This window comes from Channa argus, chromosome 19, assembly GCF_033026475.1.
Source record: "Channa argus isolate prfri chromosome 19, Channa argus male v1.0, whole genome shotgun sequence".
Lineage (NCBI taxonomy): Eukaryota > Metazoa > Chordata > Actinopteri > Anabantiformes > Channidae > Channa > Channa argus.
The window spans coordinates 5,818,408-5,832,441 of NC_090215.1; the positions used below are offsets into that span (position 1 = coordinate 5,818,408).

Here is a 14,034-nt window from a genome sequence, read left to right on the forward strand (position 1 = left end):
GATGCACAAGCCGACTACTTTAACTACAAAGAAGTCCATTTGCCATGTCTTACCTGCCAGACCCTGGGATCAATTCCTGGCATGTCCATGTACTTAAAAAATGACAGTCTTTTTATTTGACACCTGTGAGAGAGTGGATCTGATTCAGGTTGAGGTTCATCTGGGTTTTCAAGTTGCAAAAGTTTTAATGACTGTCCCTGCTTGTCTTCCAACTATCCCCAGCTAACTATTGCTCTACACGGCTCTAAATGACCTTCATTCCATCGTTAGGTGTGGCCTCCTAATGATCATCATCTTCTTGGGGATGCATGAAAACCACTACAGCAATGGTGTCTGACACTGCTTACTCTGTTGGAGCGGGTCTTTACATGAACAAGTAGGGATCCAAGAGTCCTTGACAGCCAAATCTGCAAATTCTTCTTTAAAGGGATTGAAGACGGCTCTATTTCCTATTCCCATGTGTATGGCTTGCATTCCTGTGGAATCAGAGATGTAGCTCAGTGGTAGAGGGCATGCGTTGCAGGTATAAGGCCCTGGGATCAATTCCTGGCATCTCCACATACTTTTAAAAATGCCAGTCTGTTTATTTCTCACCTGTGAGAGAGCAGATCTGATTCAGGTTGAGGTTCATCCGGGTTTTAAAGTTGCAAAAGTTTTAATGACTGTCCCTGCTTGTCTTCCAACTATCCCCAGCTAACTATTGCTCTACACGGCTCTAAATGACCTTCATTCCATCGTTAGGTGTGCCCTCCTAATGATCATCATCTTCCTGGGGATGCATGAAAACCACTACAGCAATGGTTTCTGACACTGCTTACTCTGTTGGAGCAACTATCCCCAGCTAACTATTGCTCTACACGGCTCTAAATGACCTTCATTCCATCGTTAGGTGTGCCCTCCTCAAAGTAAGCATCTTCTCTAAATGCGCTAGGAAAAGAGTCAAGAGTGTTGTTTTCAAACAATCACGGCTTAAATGACCTTAATTCCATCGTTAGGTTTGGCCTCCTAATGATCATCATCTTCCTGGGGATGTATGAAAACCACTACAGCAATGGTGTCTGACACCGCTGACTCTGTTGGGGCGGGTCTTTATATGAACAAGTAGAGATCCGAGAGTTCTTGACAGCCAAATCTGCAAATGCTTCTTTAAAGGGATTGAAGACGGCTCTATTTCCTATTCCCATGTGTATGGCTCGCGTTGCTGTGCAATCAGAGTTGTAGCTCAGTGGTAGATGGCATGTGTTGCATGTATAAGGCCTTGGTATCAATTCCTGGCATCTCCACATGCTTTTAAAAATGCCAGTCTGTTTATTTCTCACCTGTGAGAGAGCGGATCTGATTCAGGTTGAGGTTCATCCGGGTTTTTTAGTCGCAATAAGTTTCATGAAAGAAGCTAATGTACTAAATCTAAACTGTCAACGGTGAATGAATCTCAGCAACAAACGCAGCATCTGAACCAATAGTCAGCGCACTACAGAAAACAGCCAACTATCTTTGAAACTTAATGAAACTCTTTCACCTAAAAAGAAGTCCATTTGACATGACTTACCTTCCAGACCCGGATGACTGAGACGCTTTACTGACTTGTTCTGTATACTCTATCGATTAGATTTTTTAAAAGAATTAAAAACAAGGGCTTTTGAAGCGATGGTGGTATAGTGGTGAACATAGCTGCCTTCCAAATAGTTGAACTTGTTTTGATTCCCGGCCATCGCAGTTGTCTTCTGTTTAGCGATTTGAAAATTGTGTCGTCTTTCGGTACTTTCGAAATCTCAAAGTAAGCATCTTCTCTAAATGCGCTAGGAAAAGAGTCAAGAGTGTTGTTTTCAAACAATCACGGCTTAAATGACCTTCATTCCATCGTTAGGTTTGGCCTCCTAATGATCATCATCTTCCTGGGGATGTATGAAAACCACTACAGCAATGGTGTCTGACACCGCTGACTCTGTTGGGGCGGGTCTTTATATGAACAAGTAGAGATCCGAAAGTTCTTGACAGCCAAATCTGCAAATGCTTCTTTAAAGGTATTGAAGACGGCTCTATTTCCTATTCCCATGTGTATGGCTTATATTGCTGTGCAACTGGGGATGTAGCTCAGTTGTAGAGCGCATGCTTCGCATGTATGAGGCCCAGGGTTCAATCCCCGGCATCTCCAAGTGCTTTAACGAAATGATAGTGTCTTTGTTTCTCACCTGAGAGTGGAAAAAAACTGACTTGGGCTTGCTTCATGACCATTGCAAGGTTATGTGACTGGATGCACAAGCAAACTATCTTTGAGACTACTTTAACTACAAAGAAGTCCATTTGACATGACTTACCTGCCAGACCCTGGGATCAATTCCTGGCATGTCCATGTACTTAAAAAATGACAGTCTCTTTATTTGACACCTGTGAGAGAGTGGATCTGATTCAGGTTGAGGTTCATCATGGGTTTTCAAGTTGCAAAGTTTTAATGACTGTCCCTGCTTGTCTTCCAACTATCCCCAGCTAACTATTGCTCTACACGGCTCTAAATGACCTTCATTCCATCGTTAGGTAAGGCCTCCTAATGATCATCATCTTCCTGGGGATGCATGAAAACCACTACAGCAATGATGTCTGACACCGCTGACTCTGTTGGGACGGGTCTTTATATGAAAAAGTTGAGATCCGAGAGTTCTTGAGAGCCAAATCTGCAAATGCTTCTTTAAAGGGATTAAAGACGGCTCTATTTCCTATTCCCATGTGTATGGCTTATATTGCTGTGCAACTGGGGATGTAGCTCAGTGGTAGAGCGCATGCTTCGCATGTATGAGGCCCCGGGTTCAATCCCCGGCATCTCCAAGTGCTTTAACGAAATGATAGTGTCTTTGTTTCTCACCTGAGAGTGGAAAAAAACTGACTTGGGCTTGCTTCATGACCATTGCAAGGCAATGTGACTGGATGCACAAGCCAACTATCTTTGAGACTACTTTAACTACAAAGAAGTCCATTTGACATGACTTACCTGCCAGACCCTGGGATCAATTCCTGGCATGTCCATGTACTTAAAAAATGACAGTCTGTTTATATCTTCCAACTATATGCAATAAGTTTCATGAAAGAAGCTAATCTACTAAATATATACTGTCAACGCTGAATGAATCTTAGCAACAAGCGCAGCATCTGAACCAATATTCAGCACACTGCAGACAACAGCCAACTATCTTTGAAACTTAATGAAACTCTTTCAACTAAAAAGAAGTCCAATTGACATGACTTACCTTCCAGACCCGGATGACTGAGACGCTTTACTGACTTGTACTGCATACTGAACCGATTAGATTTTTTAAGAGAATGAAAAAAAGGGCTTTTGAAGCGATGGTGGTATAGTGGTGAGCATAGCTGCCTTCCAAGTAGTTGAACTTGTTTTGATTCCCGGCCATCGCAGTTGTCTTCTGTTTAGCGATTTGAAAATTGTTTCATCTTTCGTTACTTTCGAAATCTCAAAGTAAGCATCTTCTCTAAATGCGCTAGGAAAAGAGTCAAGAGTTGCTGTTTTCAAACAATCACGGCTCTAAATGACCTTCATTCCATCGTTAGGTTTGGCCTCCTAATGATCATCATCTTCCTGGGGATGTATGAAAACCACTACAGCAATGGTGTCTGACACCGCTGACTCTGTTGGGGCGGGTCTTTATATGAACAAGTAGAGATCCGAAAGTTCTTGACAGCCAAATCTGCAAATGCTTCTTTAAAGGTATTGAAGATGGCTCTATTTCCTATTCCCATGAGTATGGCTTATATTGCTGTGCAACTGGGGATGTAGCTCAGTGGTAGAGCGCATGCTTCGCATGTATGAGGCCCCGGGTTCAATCCCCGGCATCTCCAAGTGCTTTAACGAAATGATAGTGTCTTTGTTTCTCACCTGAGAGTGGAAAAAAACTGACTTGGGCTTGCTTCATGACCATTGTAAGGCAATGTGACTGGATGCACAAGCCGACTACTTTAACTACAAAGAAGTCCATTTGACATGACTTACCTGCCAGACCCTGGGATCAATTCCTGGCATGTCCATGTACTTAAAAAATGACAGTCTGTTTATTTGACACCTGTGAGAGAGTGGATCTGATTCAGGTTGAGGTTCATCTGGGTTTTCAAGTTGCAAAAGTTTTAATGACTGTCCCTGCTTGTCTTCCAACTATCCCCAGCTAACTATTGCTCTACACGGCTCTAAATGACCTTCATTCCATCGTTAGGTGTGCCCTCCTAATGATCATCATCTTCCTGGGGATGCATGAAAACCACTACAGCAATGGTGTCTGACACTGCTTACTCTGTTGGAGCGGGTCTTTACATGAACAAGTAGGGATCCAAGAGTCCTTGACAGCCAAATCTGCAAATTCTTCTTTAAAGGGATTGAAGACGGCTCTATTTCCTATTCCCATGTGTATGGCTTGCATTCCTGTGGAATCAGAGATGTAGCTCAGTGGTAGAGGGCATGCGTTGCAGGTATAAGGCCCTGGGATCAATTCCTGGCATCTCCACATACTTTTAAAAATGCCAGTCTGTTTATTTCTCACCTGTGAGAGAGCAGATCTGATTCAGGTTGAGGTTCATCCGGGTTTTAAAGTTGCAAAAGTTTTAATGACTGTCCCTGCTTGTCTTCCAACTATCCCCAGCTAACTATTGCTCTACACGGCTCTAAATGACCTTCATTCCATCGTTAGGTGTGCCCTCCTAATGATCATCATCTTCCTGGGGATGCATGAAAACCACTACAGCAATGGTTTCTGACACTGCTTACTCTGTTGGAGCAACTATCCCCAGCTAACTATTGCTCTACACGGCTCTAAATGACCTTCATTCCATCGTTAGGTGTGCCCTCCTCAAAGTAAGCATCTTCTCTAAATGCGCTAGGAAAAGAGTCAAGAGTGTTGTTTTCAAACAATCACGGCTTAAATGACCTTAATTCCATCGTTAGGTTTGGCCTCCTAATGATCATCATCTTCCTGGGGATGTATGAAAACCACTACAGCAATGGTGTCTGACACCGCTGACTCTGTTGGGGCGGGTCTTTATATGAACAAGTAGAGATCCGAGAGTTCTTGACAGCCAAATCTGCAAATGCTTCTTTAAAGGGATTGAAGACGGCTCTATTTCCTATTCCCATGTGTATGGCTCGCGTTGCTGTGCAATCAGAGTTGTAGCTCAGTGGTAGATGGCATGTGTTGCATGTATAAGGCCTTGGTATCAATTCCTGGCATCTCCACATGCTTTTAAAAATGCCAGTCTGTTTATTTCTCACCTGTGAGAGAGCGGATCTGATTCAGGTTGAGGTTCATCCGGGTTTTTTAGTCGCAATAAGTTTCATGAAAGAAGCTAATGTACTAAATCTAAACTGTCAACGGTGAATGAATCTCAGCAACAAACGCAGCATCTGAACCAATAGTCAGCGCACTACAGAAAACAGCCAACTATCTTTGAAACTTAATGAAACTCTTTCACCTAAAAAGAAGTCCATTTGACATGACTTACCTTCCAGACCCGGATGACTGAGACGCTTTACTGACTTGTTCTGTATACTCTATCGATTAGATTTTTTAAAAGAATTAAAAACAAGGGCTTTTGAAGCGATGGTGGTATAGTGGTGAACATAGCTGCCTTCCAAATAGTTGAACTTGTTTTGATTCCCGGCCATCGCAGTTGTCTTCTGTTTAGCGATTTGAAAATTGTGTCGTCTTTCGGTACTTTCGAAATCTCAAAGTAAGCATCTTCTCTAAATGCGCTAGGAAAAGAGTCAAGAGTGTTGTTTTCAAACAATCACGGCTTAAATGACCTTCATTCCATCGTTAGGTTTGGCCTCCTAATGATCATCATCTTCCTGGGGATGTATGAAAACCACTACAGCAATGGTGTCTGACACCGCTGACTCTGTTGGGGCGGGTCTTTATATGAACAAGTAGAGATCCGAAAGTTCTTGACAGCCAAATCTGCAAATGCTTCTTTAAAGGTATTGAAGACGGCTCTATTTCCTATTCCCATGTGTATGGCTTATGCTGTTGCTGTGCAACTGGGGATGAAGATCAGTGGTCAAGCGCATGCTTTGCATGTATGAGGCCCTGTGTTCAATCCCTGGCATCTCCAAGTGCTTTAATGAAATGATAGTCTTTGTTTCTCACCTGAGAGTAGAAAATAACTGACTTGGGCTTGCTTCATGACCATTGCAAGGCAATGTTACTGGATGCACAAGCCGACTACTTTAACTACAAAGAAGTCCATTTGCCATGACTTACCTGCCAGACCCTGGGATCAATTCCTGGCATGTCCATGTACTTAAAAAATGACAGTCTTTTTATTTGACACCTGTGAGAGAGTGGATCTGATTCAGGTTGAGGTTCATCTGGGTTTTCAAGTTGCAAAAGTTTTAATGACTGTCCCTGCTTGTCTTCCAACTATCCCCAGCTAACTATTGCTCTACACGGCTCTAAATGACCTTCATTCCATCGTTAGGTGTGCCCTCCTAATGATCATCATCTTCCTGGGGATGCATGAAAACCACTACAGCAATGGTTTCTGACACTGCTTACTCTGTTGGAGCAACTATCCCCAGCTAACTATTGCTCTACACGGCTCTAAATGACCTTCATTCCATCGTTAGGTGTGCCCTCCTCAAAGTAAGCATCTTCTCTAAATGCGCTAGGAAAAGAGTCAAGAGTGTTGTTTTCAAACAATCACGGCTTAAATGACCTTAATTCCATCGTTAGGTTTGGCCTCCTAATGATCATCATCTTCCTGGGGATGCATGAAAACCACTACAGCAATGGTGTCTGACACTGCTTACTCTGTTGGTGGAGCGGGTCTTTACATGAACAAGTAGGGATCCAAGAGTCCTTGACAGCCAAATCTGCAAATTCTTCTTTAAAGGGATTGAAGACGGCTCTATTTCCTATTCCCATGTGTATGGCTTGCATTCCTGTGGAATCAGAGCTGTAGCTCAGTGGTAGAGGGCATGCGTTGCAGGTATATGGCCCTGGGATCAATTCCTTGCATCTCCACATACTTTTAAAAATGCCAGTCTGTTTATTTCTCACCTGTGAGAGAGCAGATCTCATTCAGGTTGAGGTTCATCCGGGTTTTAAAGTTGCAATAAGTTTCATGAAAGAAGCTAATGTACTAAATCTATACTGTCAACGGTGAATGAATCTTAGCAACAAGCGCAGCATCTAAACCAATATTCAGCACACTGCAGACAACAGACAACTATCTTTGAAACTTAATGAAACTCTTTCAACTCAAAAAAGAAGTCCATTTGACATGACTTACCTTCCAGACCCGGATGACTGAGACGCTTTACTGACTTGTTCTGTATACTCTACCTATTAGATTTTTTAAGAGAATGAAAAAAAAGGGCTTTTGAAGCGATGGTGGTAAAGTGGTGAGCATAGCTGCCTTCCAAGTAGTTGAAGTTGTTTTGATTCCCGGCCATCGCAGTTGTCTTCTGTTTTGCGATTTGAAAATTGTGTCGTCTTTCGGTACTTTCGAAATCTCAAAGTAAGCATCTGCTCTAAATGCGCTAGAAAAAGAGTCAAGAGTTGCTGTTTTCAAACAATCACGGCTCTAAATGACCTTCATTCCATCGTTAGGTTTGGCCTCCTAATGATCATCATCTTCCTGGGGATGTATGAAAACCACTACAGCAATGGTGTCTGACACCGCTGACTCTGTTGGGGCGGGTCTTTATATGAACAAGTAGAGATCCGAGAGTTCTTGACAGCCAAATCTGCAAATGCTTCTTTAAAGGGATTGAAGACGGCTCTATTTCCTATTCCCATGTGTATGGCTCGCGTTGCTGTGCAATCAGAGATGTAGCTCAGTGGTAGATGGCATGTGTTGCATGTATAAGGCCCTGGGATCAATTCCTGGCATCTCCACATGCTTTTAAAAATGCCAGTCTGTTTATTTCTCACCTGTGAGAGAGCGGATCTGATTCAGGTTGAGGTTCATCCGGGTTTTTTAGTCGCAATAAGTTTCATGAAAGAAGCTAATGTACTAAATCTAAACTGTCAACGGTGAATGAATCTCAGCAACAAACGCAGCATCTGAACCAATAGTCAGCGCACTACAGAAAACAGCCAACTATCTTTGAAACTTAATGAAACTCTTTCACCTAAAAAGAAGTCCATTTGACATGACTTACCTTCCAGACCCGGATGACTGAGACGCTTTACTGACTTGTTCTTTATACTCTACCGATTACATTTTTTAAGAGAATGAAAAACAAGGGCTTTTGAAGCGATGGTGGTATAGTGGTGAGCATAGCTGCCTTCCAAATAGTTGAACTTGTTTTGATTCCCGGCCATCGCAGTTGTCTTCTGTTTAGCAATTTGAAAATTGTGTCGTCTTTAGGTACTTTCGAAATCTCAAAGTAAGCATCTTCTCTAAATGCGCTAGGAAAAGAGTCAAGAGTGTTGTTTTCAAACAATCACGGCTTAAATGACCTTCATTCCATCGTTAGGTTTGGCCTCCTAATGATCATCATCTTCCTGGGGATATATGAAAACCACTACAGCAATGGTGTCTGACACCGCTGACTCTGTTGGGGCGGGTCTTTATATGAACAAGTAGAGATCCGAAAGTTCTTGACAGCCAAATCTGCAAATGCTTCTTTAAAGGTATTGAAGACGGCTCTATTTCCTATTCCCATGTGTATGGCTTATATTGCTGTGCAACTGGGGATGTAGCTCAGTGGTAGAGTGCATGCTTCGCATGTATGAGGCCCCGGGTTCAATCCCCGGCATCTCCAAGTGTTTTAATGAAATGATAGTGTCTTTGTTTCTCACCTGAGAGTGGAAAAAAACTGACTTGGGCTTGCTTCATGACCATTGCAAGGCAATGTGACTGGATGCACAAGCCGACTACTTTAACTACAAAGAAGTCCATTTGACATGACCCTGGGATCAATTCCTGGCATGTCCATGTACTTAAAAAATGACAGTCTGTTTATTTGACACCTGTGAGACAGTTGATCTGATTCAGGTTGAGGTTCTTCCGGGTTTTCAAGTTGCAAAAGTTTTAATGACTGTCCCTGCTTGTCTTCCAACTATCCCCAGCTAACTATTGCTCTACACAGCTCTAAATGACCTTCATTACATCGTTAGGTGTGGCCTCCTAATGATCATCATCTTCCTGGGGATGCATGAAAACCACTACAGCAATGGTGTCTGACACTGCTTACTCTGTTGGAGCGGGTCTTTACATGAACAAGTAGGGATCCAAGAGTCCTTGACAGCCAAATCTGCAAATGCTTCTTTAAAGGGATTGAAGACGGCTCTATTTCCTATTCCCATGTGTATGGCTCGCGTTGCTGTGCAATCAGAGATGTAGCTCAGTGGTAGATGGCATGTGTTGCATGTATAAGGCCCTGGGATCAATTCCTGGCATCTCCACATGCTTTTAAAAATGCCAGTCTGTTTATTTATCACCTGTGAGAGAGCGGATCTGATTCAGGTTGAGGTTCATCCGGGTTTTTTAGTCGCAATAAGTTTCATGAAAGAAGCTAATGTACTAAATCTAAACTGTCAACGGTGAATGAATCTCAGCAACAAACGCAGCATCTGAACCAATAGTCAGCGCACTACAGAAAACAGCCAACTATCTTTGAAACTTAATGAAACTCTTTCACCTAAAAAGAAGTCCATTTGACATGACTTACCTTCCAGACCCGGATGACTGAGACGCTTTACTGACTTGTTCTGTATACTCTACCGATTACATTTTTTAAGAGAATGAAAAACAAGGGCTTTTGAAGCGATGGTGGTATAGTGGTGAGCATAGCTGCCTTCCAAATAGTTGAACTTGTTTTGATTCCCGGCCATCGCAGTTGTCTTCTGTTTAGCGATTTGAAAATTGTGTCGTCTTTAGGTACTTTCGAAATCTCAAAGTAAGCATCTTCTCTAAATGCGCTAGGAAAAGAGTCAAGAGTGTTGTTTTCAAACAATCACGGCTTAAATGAACTTCATTCCATCGTTAGGTTTGGCCTCCTAATGATCATCATCTTCCTGGGGATATATGAAAACCACTACAGCAATGGTGTCTGACACCGCTGACTCTGTTGGGGCGGGTCTTTATATGAACAAGTAGAGATCCGAAAGTTCTTGACAGCCAAATCTGCAAATGCTTCTTTAAAGGTATTGAAGACGGCTCTATTTCCTATTCCCATGTGTATGGCTTATATTGCTGTGCAACTGGGGATGTAGCTCAGTGGTAGAGCGCATGCTTCGCATGTATGAGGCCCCGGGTTCAATCCCCGGCATCTCCAAGTGCTTTAACGAAATGATAGTGTCTTTGTTTCTCACCTGAGAGTGGAAAAAAACTGACTTGGGCTTGCTTCATGACCATTGCAAGGTTATGTGACTGGATGCACAAGCAAACTATCTTTGAGACTACTTTAACTACAAAGAAGTCCATTTGACATGACTTACCTGCCAGACCCTGGGATCAATTCCTGGCATGTCCATGTACTTAAAAAATGACAGTCTCTTTATTTGACACCTGTGAGAGAGTGGATCTGATTCAGGTTGAGGTTCATCATGGGTTTTCAAGTTGCAAAGTTTTAATGACTGTCCCTGCTTGTCTTCCAACTATCCCCAGCTAACTATTGCTCTACACGGCTCTAAATGACCTTCATTCCATCGTTAGGTAAGGCCTCCTAATGATCATCATCTTCCTGGGGATGCATGAAAACCACTACAGCAATGATGTCTGACACCGCTGACTCTGTTGGGACGGGTCTTTATATGAAAAAGTTGAGATCCGAGAGTTCTTGAGAGCCAAATCTGCAAATGCTTCTTTAAAGGGATTAAAGACGGCTCTATTTCCTATTCCCATGTGTATGGCTTATATTGCTGTGCAACTGGGGATGTAGCTCAGTGGTAGATCGCATGCTTCGCATGTATGAGGCCCCGGGTTCAATCCCCAGCATCTCCAAGTGCTTTAACGAAATGATAGTGTCTTTGTTTCTCACCTGAGAGTGGAAAAAAACTGACTTGGGCTTGCTTCATGACCATTGCAAGGCAATGTGACTGGATGCACAAGCCAACTATCTTTGAGACTACTTTAACTACAAAGAAGTCCATTTGACATGACTTACCTGCCAGACCCTGGGATCAATTCCTGGCATGTCCATGTACTTAAAAAATGACAGTCTGTTTATATCTTCCAACTATATGCAATAAGTTTCATGAAAGAAGCTAATCTACTAAATATATACTGTCAACGCTGAATGAATCTTAGCAACAAGCGCAGCATCTGAACCAATATTCAGCACACTGCAGACAACAGCCAACTATCTTTGAAACTTAATGAAACTCTTTCAACTAAAAAGAAGTCCAATTGACATGACTTACCTTCCAGACCCGGATGACTGAGACGCTTTACTGACTTGTACTGCATACTGAACCGATTAGATTTTTTAAGAGAATGAAAAAAAGGGCTTTTGAAGCGATGGTGGTATAGTGGTGAGCATAGCTGCCTTCCAAGTAGTTGAACTTGTTTTGATTCCCGGCCATCGCAGTTGTCTTCTGTTTAGCGATTTGAAAATTGTTTCATCTTTCGTTACTTTCGAAATCTCAAAGTAAGCATCTTCTCTAAATGCGCTAGGAAAAGAGTCAAGAGTTGCTGTTTTCAAACAATCACGGCTCTAAATGACCTTCATTCCATCGTTAGGTTTGGCCTCCTAATGATCATCATCTTCCTGGGGATGTATGAAAACCACTACAGCAATGGTGTCTGACACCGCTGACTCTGTTGGGGCGGGTCTTTATATGAACAAGTAGAGATCCGAAAGTTCTTGACAGCCAAATCTGCAAATGCTTCTTTAAAGGTATTGAAGATGGCTCTATTTCCTATTCCCATGAGTATGGCTTATATTGCTGTGCAACTGGGGATGTAGCTCAGTGGTAGAGCGCATGCTTCGCATGTATGAGGCCCCGGGTTCAATCCCCGGCATCTCCAAGTGCTTTAACGAAATGATAGTGTCTTTGTTTCTCACCTGAGAGTGGAAAAAAACTGACTTGGGCTTGCTTCATGACCATTGTAAGGCAATGTGACTGGATGCACAAGCCGACTACTTTAACTACAAAGAAGTCCATTTGACATGACTTACCTGCCAGACCCTGGGATCAATTCCTGGCATGTCCATGTACTTAAAAAATGACAGTCTGTTTATTTGACACCTGTGAGAGAGTGGATCTGATTCAGGTTGAGGTTCATCTGGGTTTTCAAGTTGCAAAAGTTTTAATGACTGTCCCTGCTTGTCTTCCAACTATCCCCAGCTAACTATTGCTCTACACGGCTCTAAATGACCTTCATTCCATCGTTAGGTGTGCCCTCCTAATGATCATCATCTTCCTGGGGATGCATGAAAACCACTACAGCAATGGTGTCTGACACTGCTTACTCTGTTGGAGCGGGTCTTTACATGAACAAGTAGGGATCCAAGAGTCCTTGACAGCCAAATCTGCAAATTCTTCTTTAAAGGGATTGAAGACGGCTCTATTTCCTATTCCCATGTGTATGGCTTGCATTCCTGTGGAATCAGAGATGTAGCTCAGTGGTAGAGGGCATGCGTTGCAGGTATAAGGCCCTGGGATCAATTCCTGGCATCTCCACATACTTTTAAAAATGCCAGTCTGTTTATTTCTCACCTGTGAGAGAGCAGATCTGATTCAGGTTGAGGTTCATCCGGGTTTTAAAGTTGCAAAAGTTTTAATGACTGTCCCTGCTTGTCTTCCAACTATCCCCAGCTAACTATTGCTCTACACGGCTCTAAATGACCTTCATTCCATCGTTAGGTGTGCCCTCCTAATGATCATCATCTTCCTGGGGATGCATGAAAACCACTACAGCAATGGTTTCTGACACTGCTTACTCTGTTGGAGCAACTATCCCCAGCTAACTATTGCTCTACACGGCTCTAAATGACCTTCATTCCATCGTTAGGTGTGCCCTCCTCAAAGTAAGCATCTTCTCTAAATGCGCTAGGAAAAGAGTCAAGAGTGTTGTTTTCAAACAATCACGGCTTAAATGACCTTCATTCCATCGTTAGGTTTGGCCTCCTAATGATCATCATCTTCCTGGGGATATATGAAAACCACTACAGCAATGGTGTCTGACACCGCTGACTCTGTTGGGGCGGGTCTTTATATGAACAAGTAGAGATCCGAAAGTTCTTGACAGCCAAATCTGCAAATGCTTCTTTAAAGGTATTGAAGACGGCTCTATTTCCTATTCCCATGTGTATGGCTTATATTGCTGTGCAACTGGGGATGTAGCTCAGTGGTAGAGCGCATGCTTCGCATGTATGAGGCCCCGGGTTCAATCCCCGGCATCTCCAAGTGTTTTAATGAAATGATAGTGTCTTTGTTTCTCACCTGAGAGTGGAAAAAAACTGACTTGGGCTTGCTTCATGACCATTGCAAGGCAATGTGACTGGATGCACAAGCCGACTACTTTAACTACAAAGAAGTCCATTTGACATGACCCTGGGATCAATTCTGTTTATTTGACACCTGTGAGACAGTTGATCTGATTCAGGTTGAGGTTCTTCCGGGTTTTCAAGTTGCAAAAGTTTTAATGACTGTCCCTGCTTGTCTTCCAACTATCCCCAGCTAACTATTGCTCTACACAGCTCTAAATGACCTTCATTACATCGTTAGGTGTGGCCTCCTAATGATCATCATCTTCCTGGGGATGCATGAAAACCACTACAGCAATGGTGTCTGACACTGCTTACTCTGTTGGAGCGGGTCTTTACATGAACAAGTAGGGATCCAAGAGTCCTTGACAGCCAAATCTGCAAATTCTTCTTTAAAGGGATTGAAGACGGCTTGCAAGGCAATGTTACTGGATGCACAAGCCGACTACTTTAACTACAAAGAAGTCCATTTGCCATGACTTTACATGCCAGACCCTGGGATCAATTCCTGGCATGTCCATGTACTTAAAAAATGACAGTCTGTTTATTTGACACCTGTGAGAGAGTGGATCTGATTCAGGTTGAGGTTCATCTGGGTT

General features: G+C 42.8%; 8 non-coding genes across 8 annotated transcripts; all 8 read left to right on the top strand.

The window, feature by feature from the left end:
- The first annotated feature begins 2,083 nt into the window (after positions 1 to 2,083).
- trnaa-cgc (transfer RNA alanine (anticodon CGC)) lies at positions 2,084 to 2,155 on the top strand. The gene has a single exon. It is a non-coding gene; the product is annotated as a tRNA-Ala (tRNA).
- A 596-nt stretch (positions 2,156 to 2,751) lies between these two features.
- On the top strand, positions 2,752 to 2,823 carry trnaa-cgc (transfer RNA alanine (anticodon CGC)). The gene has a single exon. It is a non-coding gene; the product is annotated as a tRNA-Ala (tRNA).
- A 954-nt stretch (positions 2,824 to 3,777) lies between these two features.
- Positions 3,778 to 3,849, top strand: trnaa-cgc (transfer RNA alanine (anticodon CGC)). The gene has a single exon. It is a non-coding gene; the product is annotated as a tRNA-Ala (tRNA).
- Positions 3,850 to 8,692: 4,843 nt separating this feature from the next.
- trnaa-cgc (transfer RNA alanine (anticodon CGC)) lies at positions 8,693 to 8,764 on the top strand. Its single transcript has one exon. It is a non-coding gene; the product is annotated as a tRNA-Ala (tRNA).
- A 1,443-nt stretch (positions 8,765 to 10,207) lies between these two features.
- trnaa-cgc (transfer RNA alanine (anticodon CGC)) lies at positions 10,208 to 10,279 on the top strand. Its single transcript has one exon. It is a non-coding gene; the product is annotated as a tRNA-Ala (tRNA).
- Positions 10,280 to 10,875: 596 nt separating this feature from the next.
- On the top strand, positions 10,876 to 10,947 carry trnaa-cgc (transfer RNA alanine (anticodon CGC)). The gene has a single exon. It is a non-coding gene; the product is annotated as a tRNA-Ala (tRNA).
- A 954-nt stretch (positions 10,948 to 11,901) lies between these two features.
- trnaa-cgc (transfer RNA alanine (anticodon CGC)) lies at positions 11,902 to 11,973 on the top strand. The gene has a single exon. It is a non-coding gene; the product is annotated as a tRNA-Ala (tRNA).
- Positions 11,974 to 13,282: 1,309 nt separating this feature from the next.
- Positions 13,283 to 13,354, top strand: trnaa-cgc (transfer RNA alanine (anticodon CGC)). The gene has a single exon. It is a non-coding gene; the product is annotated as a tRNA-Ala (tRNA).
- The last annotated feature ends 680 nt before the right edge of the window (positions 13,355 to 14,034 follow it).